General features: G+C 43.3%; 1 protein-coding gene across 4 annotated transcripts in view; it reads left to right on the plus strand.

Moving 5' to 3' along the window:
- The window catches only part of ZNF385B (zinc finger protein 385B), a 314561-nt gene that overhangs the window by 171447 nt on the left and 123206 nt on the right, over positions 1–19908 (plus strand). Inside the window, exon 1 of one of the 4 annotated variants that reach the window (XM_048485738.1) lies at positions 5541–5649. The exons of the other annotated variants lie outside the window; for them this stretch is intronic. The gene's annotated coding sequence lies outside the window, so the exon portion shown is untranslated. Of the gene's footprint in view, positions 1–5540; positions 5650–19908 lie in introns of those variants that run through there. 4 annotated transcript variants of the gene reach the window in all.

Here is a 19908-nt window from a genome sequence, read left to right on the forward strand (position 1 = left end):
TTAAGGTCCTGTGTGTGGGAAATGGAATGACTGGAGCCTTAGGAATTCCAACCACACAGGAAATAAGCTAGCATTAAATGTGCCGACAAATTGAAAGCAACTTAGAGACAAAATTGGAACCTGGTATGGAAGGTTGGGTATAAATGAAGTAAATAAAATAATTGAATATAGGTTTTCTGGGATAGGGCATATCCAAGAAACACTTTTGCAGTTCTAGGATACTACCCAGGTCAGATGCTGACCTTGGCTCTGAACATCCTAGCAATATAACTTTTTAATATATCATTTTGTCTACTGGAAAGGAACATTTTGGATCTGCAGGAAGCTTTTCAAGGAAAACTGCAGCATTTGAGGTATATCTCATCTTCCTAGTTCTTGTTTGATTATAAGAATTGATAAAAAGCTATGTGTGCTCCCATAATCGAACAATGTCCCGAATATTCAGCTTTAAAAAAATTAAAAGTGTTCCAGCTTGTATAGAATTTTTGTGATTTGTTTTTTTACCCTCATTTTCAGCCCAATCCAGAGAGGAGGGTGAATCGATTTATGGAGGTGGCACAGGACCGTACCAGCAAATTTGCCCTCCCCAGGGCACTTACCCTGACAGAGGGGTAAATATGCTGGCGGGTGGGTGCTGCGGCCCTCTTGGATGCCTGGATGCAGATCTGGGTGCCCATCAGCTGTCCTGAACTACCGCTGACCCTGTTGCCACAGTGGGACATGCCAGAGGCGTTCCCAAGGGTGCAGCCCACATTAGTTGGCTTCTATGCTGCCTTTGTGGGCAGTTACTTTGCAGCCTGGGGTTTTGACTTATGCCACCCTTTCGGGTGATGTAAGTCCATTAAACACTATGAAGAGTTTCTGGTGGTGGGTTTGGAGGGTGGGTTGGTTTTTCTGCCTCCTCGAGCTGCCAGAAAGCCCTCCAGAGGAAGCGGGGTGATGTGTCCCCAGCTGCCAGGGGCTGTGGATTGGACTGCCTGCCATTTATAGATAATTTACAGAGTAGAGTTGCATTGAATTTTCTCTCATTTTGAGATTTGCTTTAACATAAGCATAGAATGCACCCTTCCAGTTGAACAAATGAACTAAAAATATTTGTCTCCCCAAATATTCCTGTTATGATACTGTTCAAAGGACTCTTCCTTCTGTCTTAGTGCTTCTTGCATGTACCATTTTCCTTTTGCTTTCTGCTTTTTTGTTGTGTAATCTGGCTGTACATGCATACATGATTTTGTTTACCAAAATCTCTGAATGGTGTTGTCAGGTCTGACATGTCATCATTGTTATATGATAGACAAACGACATGTCATTCGCACAGAGAGCCAGCTATAATGGATGTGAGGACAAAAAGGTAGAAATGGTGTTAGAGAAATAGCAACTAGAGGAACAAAAATACTCCAGATAACATATAAATAACATAAATATGATCACAAAACAGTCACAAAAACTAGGAAGTGCTTTCTCAACACTCACAAATATACATATACACACACTGCTAGATCAGTCCTAATATCCTTTGCTTGATACATTTCTCAGGAAGGTATAGTTTTGAAAGATCTGTAAAATGTTAATATTTTACAACATAAAACACACACATGCTCTAGCTCCTTTTGATTGTTAGCAATTCATCTTCAGCTTGTTTAGTAAATCCTCTGTCTGGTAAATTTCAAGACTGCAACACTCTAATGCGGGGGTGTTGAACATGCAACATGGGGACTCGCCAGACCACATCGAGAGCAACGATGGGGTTGCCTCAGCTGGCTTGTGGCCTGATAAGCCCACTCAAGGCAGTCACCCCACCCTGCTGCGGGGTCTCCTGTTTAGGCCACCTCCCCCTCCCAGTGCTGTTCTGGGACGAGCCAAGGCAGCCCCCCCCCCCAGGACCTGGCTTAACTAAGTCACATTATGTCATATCTGTCCCTTGTAACAAAAGTGTTCAACATTCCTGCTCTAATGGGTGCTTTACAAGTTTACAGCAAATGTTTTTGGGCATGCATTCCAGCATTAGTTGTCCTTACAATCATTAAGTAAAAGTCAGTACTCTGTTCAAGGATGAAAAAGCCCTATGGCAGTGATGGCGAACCTTTTCGAGGCCGAGTGCCCGAATTGCAACCCCAAACCCACTTATTTATCGCAAAGCGCCAACACGGCAATTTAACCTGAATGCTGAGGTTTTAGTTTAGAAAAACCGGTTGGCTCCGAGGCGCGTGTTACTTGGGAGTAAGCTTAGTGGTAGTCGGTGGCTTTGCTTTGAAGCAACCATGCTACTCTTTGAGCGGGTGAATCACGACCCTAGGAGGGTTTACTCAGAAGCAAGCCCCATTGCCAGCAACCGAGCTTACTCCCAGGTAAAGGATCACATTTTAGTTCTTTGCATGAAAATCAGTGGGGTTTAATAGCGCTTAACAGGGTTCCCTACACTGCTTCCCCAAAAGTAAGTCTTAGGTTTAATGCTAATAATCAATTAGCTAATGCTAATAATAATGCTAATAATCAAGCCCATTGGCCCAAGCCAGCCTAGATGTGTGTGGGGGCACTCTGCTTGTCCCCTCAGAGAGGGCTCTGAGTGCCACCTCTGGCACCCGTGCCATAGGTTCGCCACCACTGCCCTATGGAGTCCTAAAGCCCTATGGAGAGAGATGCTAGAAGTGTACTGTAGTCTACGTTATTTGGACCACCAATCAATCATCCTGTGTGTATCTACTTTAACTAGATAATGCATTTATCCCACTTGTATTCAAAGTATGTCGGAGTGGTATGCATTGCTCTCCCTTCCCCTTTTTTTTACCCCCACAGCAAACTTGTAAAGTAAATGAAGGGCGAGGGGAAAGTAAGTAGCTTTCATGGTGGAGTAGGGATTTAAACTCAGCTGTCCTAGATCTTAGTCCAGCACTCTGACTATCCTGAAACAGCTGTGTGGCCTTTCTCAGTCGTCACTTTTCTTTGCTTGTGCAGCGGAAGCATAGATGGGTGGAGGAAAAAGCTTAGTTGCTCCCTTCTCTGTGTCCCTGATAGAATATGAGAGGAAAGGTGTTGGACTTTGAACTGCCAACCCCCGCCAAACTGACAGACTGCTGCTTAGCCATGTACATAGAAGTCGCATTCTAAATTCTGTTTCTGTCACTGGCTGATGATCCACTGCACGCTTTTCCAGTGGGTAATCAGCCAGTGACAGAAACAGAATCCTGAATGTGACTTCTATATACATGACCACACATGCAGAATAGTACACTTTTAATCCACTTTCAATGCACTTTGCAGCTGGATTTTACTGTGTGGAATAGCAAAATCCACCTGCAAACAATTGTGAAAGTGGATTAAAAGTGCATTATTCCTGTGCGGAAGGGGCCTGAGTCGCAACAGAAGAGCTCTGTCTTTCCCCGTGGAAAGTGAGAAGCAGTGGTAGGATCCAAAAATTTTAGTAACAGGTTCCCATGGTGGTGGGATTCAAACTGTGGCGTAGCGCCAATGGGGCTGGGCGGGGCACGGTGGGGGCGTGGCCAGGCATTCCGGGGCGGGGCATTCCTGAGTGGGGCTGTGGCAAGGACGCAGCCGCTGCGCCGGTCCTTGGGCAAGAAACAAATGCACGCAGGCGCAGGCTGCCACGCACGCCGGTGCACCTCCTGCTAGACTGCTTCAAGTTCTGCGCGCTACTGCTGAGAGGAGGGGCGTAACTAAGGCAAAAATCACGTGGCAAAATCACCAATTAGTAACTCCCTCTCAGCACACACAAATAATGAGTAACCTACTCTCGGGAACCTGTGAGAACCTGCTGGATCCCACCTCTGGTGAAAAGCATGCATGGGGCAAAAGGAAGCATGTTGGGACAAGAAATCTTGCCCTGATACACTCCCTCTCTTGGCGCGCGGCAAAGAGGAATAACGTTGGGACAAGATTTTTTGCCGGTGGGTAATTGGCCACTGTCTCTCGTGATTCAGAAACTGGATCCACATCTGGACTGTGCAAATGACAGGGCTGAGCCATGTAAATAAGGCCAGTTTTATTTGTGTTAAGTTACACTGCATTCTAAAGGCCCAGGACATTTGTGGGACCATCGGTGAGACAAACGGCCTGCTCCCTACAGCCCTCTTCTGCTAGCAAGAGCTCATGGATAGAAGGGAGGGAATAATGAAGCGCCTCTTTTTTCGGGAACTGATTTGGTTGCCCACATACTATTGTTAAGGTGAGCTCTGGGTCACATGCTAAACACTAGTTGGTTGTGTTTAATGCATGATCTAATAAAGTAAATCAGAACCTTGAGTGCAAGCAAAAGATATTAGATTATAATCTAGGCTCCTCTGTGGCAGGTGGTAGGGTTTGCCCCTCCCTCCACTCACACAATTCTCAGTTTTTAAAAAAATCATCACATTCTTCCTTATAAGTTGGGTTGTTAGCTGTCCAGGTGGCCCCTAGAGACCTTCCACAATTACTGTTATCTCCAGACAACCAAGAGAAGTTCCCTTGGATAAAACTGCTGCTTTGGAGAGGGGGCGGTGTGGCATTATCCCAAGATGAGGTCCTCCACAATCTCCCTGAACCCTGCCCTATGCAGGCTCCACTTCCCAAATCCCCAGAATAGCTGATTTAATGGGACAAAACATGTATCCTCCAACTAGGCAGCCTTTAAGGGTGAAGATCCTGTTCCTTGGGGTTACCTGCAGAGGTGGGATCCAGCAGGCTCTCACAGGTTTCCGAGAGTAGGTTACTAATTATTTGTGTGTGCCGAGAGGGGGTTACTAATTGGTGATTTTGCCACGTGATTTTTGCCTTAGTTACGCCCCTCCTCTCAGCAGTAGCGCGCAGAACTGGAAGCAGTCTAGCGGGAGGTGCACCGGCGTGCGTGGCAGCATTTGTTTCCCGCCCAAGGACTGGTGCAGTGGCTGTGTCCTTGCCACAGCCCCGCCCAGGAATGCCCAGCCATGCCCCCGTCGTGCCCCGCCCAGCCCCATTGGCGCTACGCCACAGTTTGAATCCCACCACCATGTGAACCTGTTACTAAAATTTTTGGATCACACCACTGGTTACCTGAGTCAGCAGACAGTTTCAGTTCTCCGCAGCCCCCCAAAAATCATTTTGAGGGGAAGGCCTGTTAAAGGGCAGTAATGGCTGAGTCCCGGAAGGATTTTCTTGACTGCCACTTCTTGCAGTTTCATTAGAAGCTTCCTGTCACACTTTTCTTGTGTGCTATTCTAGGCTTATTAGAGCAGGAAATCATGGAAATCACCACCTTACAAAAGTATTACGAGTAAATGGCTTAGTGCTGGAGGGCAGGAGGAAAGCAGGATTTCCAACCTACTTGAATTTGTTTTGAGAAACAATAGGGAAATCAACCCTGTCAGGCTTTGGTGTGGCGATGTCGCCTGGCAGGCTGCCCCCATTGTGGAGTCAAGTTGCAAACTTTCTCCTTAACTGTAATTAGAGCTAAGCAGCGGCGGTGTCAGCGATCAGGATTTGCTGAGGCTTATCGCTTGCCTGCTGTCTCCTAGCACCAAGCATTACAAAAGCACTATGGTGAAATGAAGGAATTATTTATGGCTAGATTCGTAGTTTCACGTCTAATACCTAAATGTTCTCTTGAGCTATAATCTTATGAGGAAGGCATCAAATAACCTCTTTAGAACACAAATTGGAGCGTCTCGTCTTCTTCTGGTCAGTGTTATGACATTTCAAATAATTGTGTCACGGAAATAGCTGAGGATAAAACGGTTATTTGCAGAATTTGGATGTCTGTTTGATCGCCTATCAACACTTTCTAACAAGTTTTAGTGCATGGGGCAGGCTAATACTGCTTGACACAATTGTGTTATACTCAGTAGAGTTTTGACATAACCAGATATGATAGCTCTACAGAAAGGAAAGAGGGATCTGAGCTGTTAACCAAGCTACCCATTCTTGATGTCCCATCTTTTCCCAAACAGTTTGCAAGGGAAGTGAATAATTCATTTAACGCTATGTTGCGTGTACTGTTGTTATAGTGAGACCAACAGTTTCTCTGTGGGACTACTACAGGTCAGAAATAGCAGCCCTGATATGAATTGGCTACTAATAAGAAAGAACATTGTGTGGATCTCTAAATTCAGATATGTAACATCTGCTCAATTACTATGCTAGAACCATGTATTTGAAGAAGCAAGCTGTGACTCATGAAAGTTCATAGCCTGTCAGAAACTTTATTAGTATTTAAGATGTTACTGGTTTCTTGCTCTTTTTGAGAACTGTATTCAGCTTGTTTTCATGGTCATTGCACAGTTACCTAATTGCTTTTTAAAATAAAAAAAATGGAATCCTTCTTTGTTTCTGGAAACTTCTCAATTTAAAATTAATTTGGAGGCTTGGACTGGCATGGGAAATTTAGTGGCTAGTGAAGCAGGGTTGAAAATATGCAGCTATATTTTTATTAGAGCCATCGTATCTTATATATACTATTGTATTTTAATCTGATTGTGCTCTCTACATGTTGTACACCGCCCTGAGCCCTCCAGGGGAGGGCGGTTTATAAACCCAATAATAATAATAATAATAATAATAATAATAATAATAATAATAATAATAATAATAATAATAATAATAATAATAATAATAATAATAATAATATCATCATCATCATCACAGGGGGTTGTGTGGAGATTATGGTTTTGTTGTTCTGTCATCAAAGAAATGAACAGTGCGATCATTACACACTTATGAGTTCGTTGAAGTTGGTAGGCTTAGAACAGTGTAACTATCCTCTGGCTTCTGCAGAAATAATATATTAAATCATATTGTGGCCATAATCCCAAACAAGCTTAAAATCTGACATCTGAATCAAGAGGTATCGCTGTCAGTGCGGTCCAAGGCCTTGTGACTTAAAACTGAAACTTGCTGATCAAAAATATGCAATATGTTACATATCTGATCATTCTTGGGGCCTAATTACAAATCTGATCAGATGGTACATTTGTTCATGTTTGGAGCCTGCAAGCTGTATGTATTAGGATGGTGTGGTTACAGTAATTCTGTGAATTAGACAATGTGTGGAGTGGCACAGAGCTTCAAAACAATAAGCAATGGACTAATTTCGGCAATTCCCCCTTATCTTGAATAATGTTTATCAATATTTAGAAGACATACAGAAAGAAGAAAAACAAAAAACCACACAAAAACTACATAAAATTTCTCTCATATGTTAGTGACCCTATAGGGGGGTTTCTGCCCTTCCTCGGTCATTACAAATGTCCTCCACATTTATTTATTTAGTTTATACCCCACATTTCTCCCCAGTGGGGACCTAGAGTAGCTTACATTATTTTCCTCTCTTCCATTTTATCCTCACAACAACTCTGTAAATCTCTGTTAAGGTGAGAGTATGTGACTGGCCCATAATCTCAGGCCAAAGTCTTGCCCAACATACAGTGGTGTAGCACCAATGGGGAAGGGAGGCACGACGCCTAGGGCACAGCCATGGTGGGGGGTGTCTGGGGCATGGCGGGGGCATTCCAGGGTGGGGGCAGGTGGCATCGCAGCAGGGGTACAGGGCGCATGCATGTCCCGGGCACAGTTTCCCCTCGCTCTGCCCCTGCCGTCATAGGTATCTGAGAGCCTTTAACTGGTAGTACCAGAAATTTTATACTTGGGACCTTTTTCATGCAAAGTGTTAATTAACAGGAGTATTAATTATTGTAGATAAATGCAGTGGCCCTTAGGTATATTTTAAGCATATTCTCTCTGCTATGAGACAAAAGCTTTTGACTTAATTTTCTACCTGGACAAATTGCTTTTTGTAAACTGCATAATCAGATTTTCCCAAGAACTAAATGTGTCCATGCTTTTTCCTGGTAGGCATAAATTGCAGCTGTACAACAGCCAGCATAAATCTTCTAAATATAGTGAGAACTGATTCTTAATTTATTTAATTGACAAGGAGCCAGTTGTAATAAACACATATTATTACACTGCTGAATCTAGGGATGGATTCTTTTACATGTGATTGTAAATATTGATGAAGGGAAAAAAAGCACACAAATGTGCAGTGCCAGATGTCACAACTACAGATGTCAAAATACAGTCTGTATACTGTAAGGAAATAAGTGTGATAACACCCTGAGAATCCTTAAAAAAATAGTCATCCACCTTAGATAAAATGAATTGTTCTTGCTTGCATTTAAAGCGCTGACTTCAACAACTGTGCAGGTTGTATACTGTTGGCCAAGAATTTCTTTGTGTTCTCTTTATAATTCTAGCAACCAACATAAAAAATTAGCAAGGTTGTTCAGAGGAAGAATAGACTTTCCTAACTGAAGTTTTTGCATAAGTATTGCCAGGCACATATTGGACTATATTTTCAGAATTTTGGATGACACTCAGATCAAAATAGACTTGTGGAGGAATGACTGAATTCTCATCATTAATGGTGGTTGCGCTCCTAACAAGGAATTTTGGGAAGTTGTGGAATCATCTTTTGCAAACTGGTGTTCTGATTAAGAGTTATTTTTGAAAATAAGCTACTTCAGTTATGACACTCTTTCAAAATCAGTTCCTGGAGTGGGGGATTGTTCTTGTTGGTGGCAGCAAAAATAACACAAAGAGTTTTGTGGTACCTTAAAGATTAACTGGTCTATCATGAAAGCAACCTATTTGCCATATGAAGATGCCAAGGTCCCTTGCATCAGATTAGACCACTGGTCCATCCTAGCTCAGTATTGTCAACTCTGGTTGGTAGTCTATCTCAAGAGCCTTGGACAGAGAAAGCAGTCTTGAGACCTTGCCCCTCTTATGCCAATCATTTAATCAGAGATAGAAGTATAAATAAATAAATGAGATTATACATCAGCCACCAAGTCTGGTGTGATCTCATGGGGACTCTGGCATCAATTACTGTTGATAAACTTAGGAAAAAGCATAGATATCATGTAGAAACATAATGAATACATCAACTAGGAAGAACAGGGAATATGCATCATTGAAAAATCTAATTACAATGACAAGAGAATTTTCAGGCTCTAAGACAGCACTCTTGTTGAGCTGGGGGGCACATTTGATATTTTGAGAATGGGGAGTAGGTGCTGCCAGAAGATTGTTTCCAAGGTAGACAATCACAAAATGTCTGTCATGTGGTCTGGGGCCGAAGTCGGGGCGTTGCAGACCAAACATCCTCTTACAGCGGAGGCTGCTGTTTCTGAACAGGTGCTTCTTGCAGGCATTGCCTTCTGCTCTTTCTGAAGCACTATCTGCTTCACTGAGATGGAGGAAAGTCTTCTTCACGCATCGTGTGATTGGTGTTTGGAATATGCTGCCACAGGAGATGGTGATGGCCACTAACCTGGATAGCTTTAAAAGGGGCTTGGACAGATTTATGGAGGAGAAGTCAATCTATGGCTACCAATCTTGATCCTCCTTGATCTCAGATTGCAAATGCCTTAGCAGACCAGGTGCTCGGGAGCAGCAGCAGCAGCAGAAGGCCATTGCTTTCACATCCTGCATGTGAGCTCCCAAAGGCACCTGGTGGGCCACTGCGAGTAGCAGAGAGCTGGACTAGATGGACTCTGGTCTTAAAGTCAGGCCCCTTCCGCACATGCAAAATAATGCATTTTCAATCCACTTTCACAGCTGTTTGCAAGTGGATTTTGCTATTCTGCACAGCTGCAAAGTACATTGAATGTGGATTGAAAGTGCATTATTCTGCTTGTGTGGAAGGGGCCTCAGGCTTGGCCAGACTTTGTTGAAGGAGCAGAGATGCTGCATCGGGGATTATTGCTTTATGGGAAGAACATTTATTGCCTATTAATGTGCAATTGATGAATTCATTTATTCAGATTTTCAGGTAGGTTCAGACGATTGTACTCTAATTGTTTTAGGGATGGTTGTAAAATACCAGCAGTACATACAGAATGAACCGTTTTTAGTGGAAGGAAAAAAAATGATGTCAGTTTCGTGAACACACTTCTTTAAAATTAGAGAGGAAAACTTGAATTCCTCAATAAATGTGGTTTACATGTGCTCACAAGGCTTCTACACAAATTAGTACACTCTACTCAGAGTCTAAAATCTGCACAGAAGTTGGATGCTGTGGATATGCATAGTGGATTTTCACAGAAGAGTTGTTTTTTTTAAAAAAATAGACGGAATCATTTCCTGTTTACTCCTCAAGGCTGGTTCTCTAAAACTTTAAAGGGAAAAAATAATTGGGTAAATTGATGTGACAGTCTATGGCAAGGCTCTAGCCTGCAGGGAATACAGCAAAACCCAGGACCGGTTTCACCCTTTAAAGGGGTGAGTGGGTAATTGCCACCTCCAGCACCTGCTTGGTGACCTCACAGTTCCTCTTTGAAATGTCATTACTTAAAAACAGGGCAGGGAAAACAAATCTTTAATTTTGTTTTTCAAACTGCTACCTGTTGAAGCATTAACATTACACTGAGAACATGTACTTGCTATTTCATGGTTTCTGTGGATCATTCAGAGCTTCAGTTTGGAAATGTCCAGAAATAGAATTCAGACACACAAAGATTATTGTCATCTGTGTCTATAGTATGAATGGCTTCCTACTGGCTTGCCAGGTCATTTAGATGCTGGTGACAAGACTGTCAGAGATGTGGGGAGAACCTCCCTACTTTAGACATAACTGTTGCCTCTTCTTCCTGAAAAAGTCACATAAAGTCAGTGGTATTCACCATTGCTATACGTATGCAAGGTGGGCAAATTGCAACTGGACCTCTTGTTTGAGATATGTCCTCTGGGGAAAGACCTTTGACGATGTGTGAAGAAATGATAGAAACACCTTCCCAGTTGACAGCTGCTCCCATCTTAGCAGCTTTGAGTCCTGATGATAGAGTCTGTGATGTGAGGTCTTTGTTCATGTAAGGACTTTGTTCTGCACCCAAAAGAAAGGATAGGACTTGTCCTGTGCCAATGGCATCATTGGTCTACATCCTAGCCATCTTCTTCAGTACCGAGTACAGAGGCAGTTCCTTCCACTCTTCAGTGCTATCTTTATTTTTATTTTATCTTAACTTAATAGGCCACCCTCACCAGCCAAAGCCAGGCTTAGGGCAGCTAACACACATGTTCAAAACAAACATGTTGCTCCACATTAATAAATTAATGGATTGAAACATTCCAATGTACAATGTATTGTCGAAGGCTTTCATGGCCAGAATCACTGGGGTGCTGTGTGGTTTCCGGGCTGTATGGCCGTGTTCTAGCAGCATTCTCTCCTGACATTTCGCCTGCATCTGTGGCTGGCATTTTCAGAGGATTCCAATGTACAGCATGCCCAGATTAAACACCTTACCCATATTAACTCTGCTCTCACCCCAGTTCTAGATCTTATGAGAGGGGAGGATGTGAACTCTTCATTGCTCTGCTGTTGTCTGAATTAATCTTAGAGGCGATGTTTATGAGGATTTCATTGACTTCATCACTTGTGATAGAAACCTCCCTGATAACCTGTCAATTCAGTGTCAGAAGGACAGATCAAGGGCTCTTCAAATCAGACCTTCTTCCACACTGACTCAGGGTGGCTGGCAAAAGGTGGTTTGAAACCAGCTTCCACCTTGCCAGTGTCAAGAAGAACCTTTATACGGTGCAACAGGAGGATTGTCCTCTTCACTCAGCTATGGCCAAAGCCAAACTGTAGTTGAAGCTTCATTGGGCAAGGTTGAGGGAATCTGTCATTCACCTCTAACAAAGAGGGAAGAAACCAGGATGGAATGAGATGGACAGTGTACTCATTGGCTGTGTTGTCCCTCAAGGTGTCATGTTAACCTGATCTGTTTGGTGAGGTGTATCCTCTTCTAGCAGGCGAGATCATACCAGTGTTGTCACTCTTCTTGAGGTGAAGCAAACTGTAGCAGTCCCTAAAAATGAAGCCCAGCATCTCTCATGCAGCCGCTGGTGACATTGAAGCAAGTAGCTAATTGTGGGGCGAATATTGTGCCTGCTGCTACTACAGTATGACACATGCTGTTCCTCTGCAACCCAGAGGTAGGGCATGGACTGATGAGTTGCCTTTTGAAGGGGACAACCTCTTCCATAAGAAGACTGATAAAACAGGAAGATCCTAAAGTTGCACTGAGCAGCTTGGTTCATGGCCTTATCTTCTTTCAGGCAGTAGAGGAACTGCTCTTGGGATCCTGCTACAAGACGCAGACATATCCAGTGGTGGGATTCAGCAGGTTCGCACCACTTCGGTAGAACCAGTTGTTAAAATGGTGCTTGTAAACAACCAGTTGTTAAATTATTTGAATCCCACCACCAGAACTGGTTGTTAAATTATTTGAATACCAACACTGGGCATACCCTACCTGTCCTGTATCACAATACTTCTCTTTCTATAAGAACTTTGACTTACAAGTTGTAGTCATTTCACTTCTGTGCCCACTCAAGGGCACTTCAGCCTCTAAGTGAGGCTTCTGAGGATTCATGCAATCTCTGTCTGCCTCCCTTTTCCCATCTCCAACAACATTTTTCAGCTCAAAAGGGCATAATGTCAGAGCTCTGCTTTCCTGCTATCTTCAGGTTGGGATATGCTGTTTGCTTCCTCCTTCCAGGATGTTTGGGTCTACCCCTCTCAACCTAACTCTCCTACAAAAGATGACTGCCTACGTCAGAAGTAAACGATAAAAACAGTACTGTGCTCCCAAAAGGCTCAAGATACTTCACCATCTCAAGAAAGATAAAGGTCTCTGACCAGTGCTTAATCATCATCAGCGACCTTTTATTGGCATGAGTTTATAGTACAACAGAAGGGTTGAAGAGGATTAGGGTTAGGTTAAGATTAATAGATTTGAACATTATAAATAGTTAATTAAAATTTGTTAAAAAGAATAGCAATCAATAAATACTAATATCTAAGGTGGATCTGTTGCGCCAGCACCAAGAATTTAGCAATGTCTAAGGATCTCTGAGGGCATTGATCACAGAGCAGATAAAAAGTTTTAACTCTATCCGGTGAGAGGACATAATTCTCAGTATGAAGATCTATATACTGTCTTCTGATTGAAGCACATAAGTCACATTCTAAAAGGACGTGCTGGATTGTTTCAATGTCCTTTCTGGAACAAGGACACATTCTTTGTTGGTAAGGAATCTGATGAGATCTGCCGCTCAAGACTGCTGAGGGAAGCGCATTCAAGTGGGCTAACATGAAGGTACGTCTAAGATACAGCGAAGATAAGTTGTGAAAATACATCGGCAGTCCTTTTCTGGTAGGAGAAAGATTGAATCCCTCGGGTAATATGCCCTTTATGTGCTGGGTAGGTAGTAGTTGGGTTTCAGCATCTAGTAGCCTTTGTGACAGGAGGTTGATTATTATTATTATTTTTTAATTGTTATTATTTATTTGATTTAATATATCGCTTCATATATTGATTTAATATCATTGATTTAATATATTTGCGCTTCATCCATATTTCTAAAGAAATCTAGAGCAAAGCCTAGCGAGTTGATTTTGGACTTAATCTGGGCACTCCAAGTGGAGCAATAGGAGTCAGAAAGCATTCGCTTGGTTAAGTTATCCTGTTCTGATCGAAAGTGAAGGCGCATCCAGTATCAGAGCAAGTAAAGCCATATACGAGTCTCGAGAACAGTGCTTAATCTAAGAGGTAGTAACAAACACATCAAGAACTTCTGGATGGTGACCCTAGAATCTGCCCTGTCTTCACAAATATATATCTTGTTAAATATAACATGTAAGGATGTCTTAATAGTCATGTTGTTCAGAATAATTCTTCGATCCTTGACATTTTCATCATAGCATATCTATGCCATGCTGACCTAACATCAAGACTGGTGATGTTTATGCAACATCCTAAGAAATGCATTTGCTGGTCTTGAACAAAAAAAAAAGTAACACCTTCTATCCATTATAAATATAGTCATAATGTAACTGTACAAGTGGATGTTGTGCAGGAAATAGAAATTCATTATTTCGGCAGAACAAGCAGTTGCTGCCTAAGGGGGTTGTTCTGCTTGAGAAGCCCTTGTGAGAAAAAAAGAGGGAAAGGCTTATTTTTAATAAATTGGATTACTTGCATGTGTCAACGCCAATGAGTTCTCAGGAACTCTGACACTTATACACAGTTTCAGTCTCAAAGGTGCTGTCCCATGAATGCAGCAGGTCCAAGTAGGCTATCTTTTGCATGAGAGAGGTTGGCATAGTGTTGTAGTCAGAGTGTCTGGCTAGGAATGGAAAGGATCTGGGTTCAAGTCCCTACTCTGCCATGGATTACTCACTGCCGGTGTTCCCTGGCCTCGCCCCACTCTGGTGCGAAAGTCGGGTCAGAAGTGCTCTCGTTTTCCCTGTTTTAGCAGACCAGTCCAGGTGCTCGGGAGCAACAGCCACAGAAGGCCATTGCTTTCACATCCTGCATGTGAGCTCCCAATGGCACCTGCTGGGCCACTGCAAGTAGCAGAGAGCTGGACTAGATGGACTCTGGTCTGATCCAGCTGGCTTGTTCTTATGGACTCCATACAATTTTTGGACAATCTCAGTGGATAGAACGAGTGGTAGGATTCAGCAGGTTCGTACCACTTCGGCAGGAACCGGTTGTTAAAATGGTGCTTGTAAACAACCAGTTGTTAAATGATTTGAATCCCACCACCGGAACCGGTTGATAAATTATTTGAATCCCACCACTGGATAGAACTGAACATTACCTAGAATATTATCTTCCCAGAAAGATTGCACTGTTTCAGCAGACCATAATAAAGTATTTGGAATGTGGACTCCATTTGGAATGTGGACTCCATTTGGAATGTGGACTCCATACCACATTGGAATGTGGACTCCATACCATCTCAATGGATAGGGGAAAGCGAGAAGCACACACAAGGCAAGAGGAAGCATGTCGGGACGAGAAATCTTACCCCAATGTCCCTCCTCTCTCAGTGCACCACAAACAGAAAGTGTGTTGGGACAAGATTTCTTGCCCAGCGCACTTCCTGACTCACCTCTCGCCAGAGCACCAGTGGGTAATCGACCTGTTTGTCCTTGGATTGATCCCTTTTGCTCAGCATAACCATGTTCACAGGATTGTTAATCTAAAACGGAGGAGTAGAGCCCTATGGAAGTCACCCCTAGCTTCGTAGAAGAAGGGTAGGATAAAAATATAATAGAAATACATAGCTTGCTAGATCTGTTGTTAATTTAAGTTAATAAATTGCCTCAGCATAGGATCAGAACTTTGATCTTCACCTCAACTGCTATTCTTTTATTTGTGCAGCTTTTCAGAGCTATGTAAACAACATCCAATGAAAGCAAATACGTTCTGGCAAAATCACCCTTTTTCACTGGCAATCTTAGTGGAAGTAATAAAAAGCATTTAAAACAGGTGAGGAAAAAAATTAAGTCTGAGGAAAGCAATAAAGCAACCAATCCCCCCAACTGTGTTTTATTTAAATGCGTCTCAAGTTAATTTTCAGCACAAGTAAAACTACAAGTGAGAATGTCAGTCCTGTCTTTCCATTAAGCCATCACATCAGTGGGGGCGGGGGTGGGGAGCCTAGTTGAAGGTCGAGATTCAGAGGTGTTCTGTGCATATAGCATGGACTTTATACACCAGTGATGGTGAACCTTTTTGAGACCGAGTGCCCAAATTGCAACCCAAAACCCACTTGTTTATCACAAAGTGCCAACACTTTAACCTGAATACTGAGGTTTTAGTCCTGCGTGTACCCGCTGCTCTGCCCTGCGCTGCTCCACCTCCTCCACCCCACCCCTCTGCCTCCTACCCACCTGCTCGAGCAGGGGTCAGCCTGCTCTAGCCTCCAGCAAGTCCTGCGCACACTGGTCTGTTCCTCTCTCGCATCTCCACCTCCTCTACCTCTGCCCCCCCCCCTCGAGCACAGCATCAGCACAGGCAGCAGGCTCGCCAGCCGAGTCCTCCCTGCTCACCAAGGGGCATCGTGCCAAGCGGCCCAGGCCAGCCTAGATGTGTGTGTGTGGGGGGGTGCTTCTTGCTTTCCACCCCCCACACATGACGAACTCTGTGTGCGCGTGCCCACAGAGAGGGCTCTGAGTGCCACCTCTGGCACTCGTGCCATAGGTTCGCCACCACTGTTATACACCCTTTTCTATTTCAAATGCTCTTCAGCGCTCTGAAAAACCCTCCTCCAGAGGGGAGTTTAGGGTCCCGCAAATGGGTCTGTTTTCTAAAGAGAAAATTTGCTACTCCTCCCATATAAATATGTGCAGATGCTCTGGAGGACCAAACTAGATGCGATATCCATTTTAAAGCAACAGGCTGAGTCGCTCTTGGTTCGCCCCCTATGCCTTTTCAAACAGCTGTGGGGGAGGGGGTGCCACCACTTTGGCCCTTGAAAAGGTGCAGGGTGGAAACCAAAAAAACTTCAGCCCATTGTGCTGTGGGTGTGATTAGGTTATCACAGCATTTTCAAATGGTTTAAAAATGGCAACACCGTGCTAGGAGCAGCAGTGGCATAGGAGGTTAAGAGCTCATGTATCTAATCTGGAGGAACCGGGTTTGATTCCCAGTTGGCTCTTCTGAGCTCTCTCAGCCCCACCCACCTCACAGGGTGTTTGTTGTGAGGGGGGAAGGGCAAGGAGATTGTAAGCCCCTTTGAGTCTCCTGCAGGAGAGAAAGGGGGGATATAAATCCAAACTGTTCTTCTTCTTCTCTTCTATCATATCTAGTTTGGCCCATAGATAGGCCTCTTTTGATTTATAAGTGAAATCAATAATGTAGGCTGGTTTTTGAAAGATTGTAATAGTTTTTTTAAATATATGCCAAATTACCTTGGAGGTCAGAAAATACAAGATAGAAACCCTTCAAATAAATATTTAAGACGAACTAAAGTTTGCTAATGTTTCAAAACAATATATTTTATATTGTCCTTATCATTAAATGCTAATTAAATTGTAAACGCCTGTCGCATTCATAATTATAATGAACACTGGCAGCTACATCTTTCTCGTGCCAGTATTTGCTTGCTTGGTTCCGATTTGCATACAGATTTGATTGGGCATTGGTACAAATGAGCCTGACCTTTAGAGGAAGTGTTGGTGTGATTCTATGTTTGACATAATGATTCTTGATAGAAGTGCATATAGCTGCCCCTCTGGTTATCTTTAACTTGCTACTATTGTCAAGAATGTTTAAGGAGAAAGGGGGAAGAACATTTTTTTTGGTACTGGCCTCCAAGCAGACTAAAAGAGAAAAGCATAAATACATGTTTAAGTACCAGTCTCGTTCATTAGCCTTGTTAGGTGCCTGCCACGGCAACCTCCCACTCTTGCCAGCTCTCACCCATTTTTGGGAGAAAATGGTCGGGAGCAGCAGTGGTGTAGTGGTTATGAGCATGTGAGAACCGGGTTTCCTGCTCTGCCACTTGAGTTGTGGAGGCTTATCTGGGGAACTAGATTAGCCTGTGCACTCCAACACAAGCCAGCTGGGTGACCTTGGGCAACGCACAGCTTTTAGGAGCTCTCACAGCCCCACCCACCTCACAGGGTGTTTGTTATGGGGGGAGGAAAAGGAGATTGTAAGCCCCTTTGAGTCTCCTTCAGGAGAGAAAGGGCGGTATAAATCCAAACTACTACTTCTCTAGATTAGCCTGTTCACTCCCAACACCCGCCAGCTGGGTGACGTTGGGCAAGTCACAGTTCTTCGGAGCTCTCTCAGTCCCACCTATCTCACAGGGTGTTTGTTGTGAGGGGGGAAGGGAACGGAGTTTGTAAGCCCCTTTTAGTCTCCTATTGGAGAGAAAGGCAGGATATAAATCCAACGCTGCTGCTGCTGCTGCTGCTGCTGCTGCTGCTTCTTCATTTCATTATTCAATTTATACCCCGCCCATCCCCATAGTGCTCAGGGCATCAAACAACATAATATAGCAGTATACATTGAATAGAATACAAACTCATAAAAGAACATACATAAAACTATAAAATAAAACAAAATTACAGATGGCGACTTAACACAGCAAACCTAGCGCTAACCTGTTCCAATAACAGCAGCACTAAATCAATACATTAACAAATTCAATACATTAGCAATATATCAATACATTAACATCAATACAGTGACAATAAATCTATATCTAAGTGCAGTATCAATTTATTAGCAATATGTATCAATACATTAACACTATAACAGAACACTAACAATAGAGCTACAAACTACTCTACACTATTCTATAACTGCTGTAAGGAAAATAAACCTAACAATACTACCCGATTTATCTTGATATAGCTTGATGTTATGGACATAACAATGTCACTTCCAGTTGCCACGTTCACAATGATCTGGGAATTTCCTGTCTTTATATTCTTTACCATAGAGATTGGGAGGAATTCTAGAGCAGCAGACGGGAGGAAACAGCAGTGATGACACCTTTGGGTGCTGAATAAGCAACTGTTCCCCCCCTCACACTCCATCCTCCAGAAGCTCCCAGGGGTTCCAAGTGCAAGGCTGGCAATCCTGCCTGTTATAAACAACTCCTCTAAATAATTGTCTCCCTTCCCCCTGGCTAGTATGACAAGTGGCACAATAGATACGTCCATGATTGCACTATAACAACAAAGCACACGTGTCAGCTTGATTTGCAGCTCAGCCCACCACCACATTCCTTCAGGCCATTGTAGGAACTGTTTAAAACTGATAGCAGTCTATTTCGTTTGACTCATGGTGTTGCAAACTGTTGCAACAATGCCATAAAACAAGTGCTGGGGGAAAACGCTAAGATACAACATCCTTTCCCTTCTCCCAGTGTAATGATCAGCGGTCCATCTTGGTCAGCGTTCAAGTTCAAGTTCAAGTTCAACCTTTATATTAGGCATAGAAAGTCAGTACTCATATGGATTGTCTGCAAAACCTGATTCAGCAGACTTGGATTATGATGGTTCCAGTTTTTTACTTAGTGAGTCAAAGATGCTATCACGAAAATGGAAGAGATGAGTGTGGGTTTAGAACTCGCGGCCCTCCAGATGTTATGGAGTACAGTTCCCATCATCCCCTGCCAGCATGATTCGGGTAGGGGATGATGGGAACTGTAGCCCATAATTGTCGAAGGCTTTCACGGCTGGATTCAACTGGTTCTGGTGGGTTTTCTGGGCTGTGTGGCTGTGGTCTGGTGGATTGTTATGGACTACAAATCCACCAGACCACAGCCACACAGCCCGGAAAACCCACCAGAACCTGTAGCCCATAACATCTGGAGAACCGTGAGCTTGACACCTATGCCTTAGATGAATTCTCATATGGTGTTAGAGAACTGGTGGTTTGAATGCTCTTCAAATGAAGGGTCACCAGCCAGAAAATAGTCCCACAGATCCTGCCAACATGACATTCCGAACCTGTACATTAGCAGTTTGAACTGTATGAAGACAATTGCTCTGTTGCTTCAGCTGTGGACTAATGCTGTAGTTTAACTACATAGTTTGGGATATGCATGGCTTCCTGCTGAAAGATGCTTGGGGTAGTATATGCCAAAGAAGAGTCTAAATCCGTGGTGGTGAATCTTTGGAACTCCAGATGTTATGGACTACAATTCCCATCAGCCCCTGCCAGCATGGCCAATTGTAGTCCATAACATCTGGAGTGCCAAAGGTTCACCACCACTGATCTGTTGCCTTTCATGAACTGCTGATCTCTTGCAAGGCCAAGATTGATGTGTTCTAGGCATGTCTTGTGACATTTATGAAACTCATTCAACTTTGATCCTCTTAAACTTACATGCTGAGCAAACAAGAATCTTCCAGTTTAGTTCTCCTACAGTGAATCTGTTGTGGTTTGGTTTGTACCATTTTCTTACTTTGCTCATCAATTTAGGGATTGTGAAGCACCATGAGTTTGGATTTATACCCTGCTTTTATCAACTGTAAGGAGTCTCAAAGTGACTTACAAATTTCTTCCCTTCCTCTCCCCACAATGGACACCTTGTGAGGTAGGTAGGGCTGAGGGAGTTCTGAGAGAA

The sequence above is a fragment of the Sphaerodactylus townsendi genome, linkage group LG02 (assembly GCF_021028975.2).
Source record: "Sphaerodactylus townsendi isolate TG3544 linkage group LG02, MPM_Stown_v2.3, whole genome shotgun sequence".
In the NCBI taxonomy this organism is placed as follows: domain Eukaryota; kingdom Metazoa; phylum Chordata; class Lepidosauria; order Squamata; family Sphaerodactylidae; genus Sphaerodactylus; species Sphaerodactylus townsendi.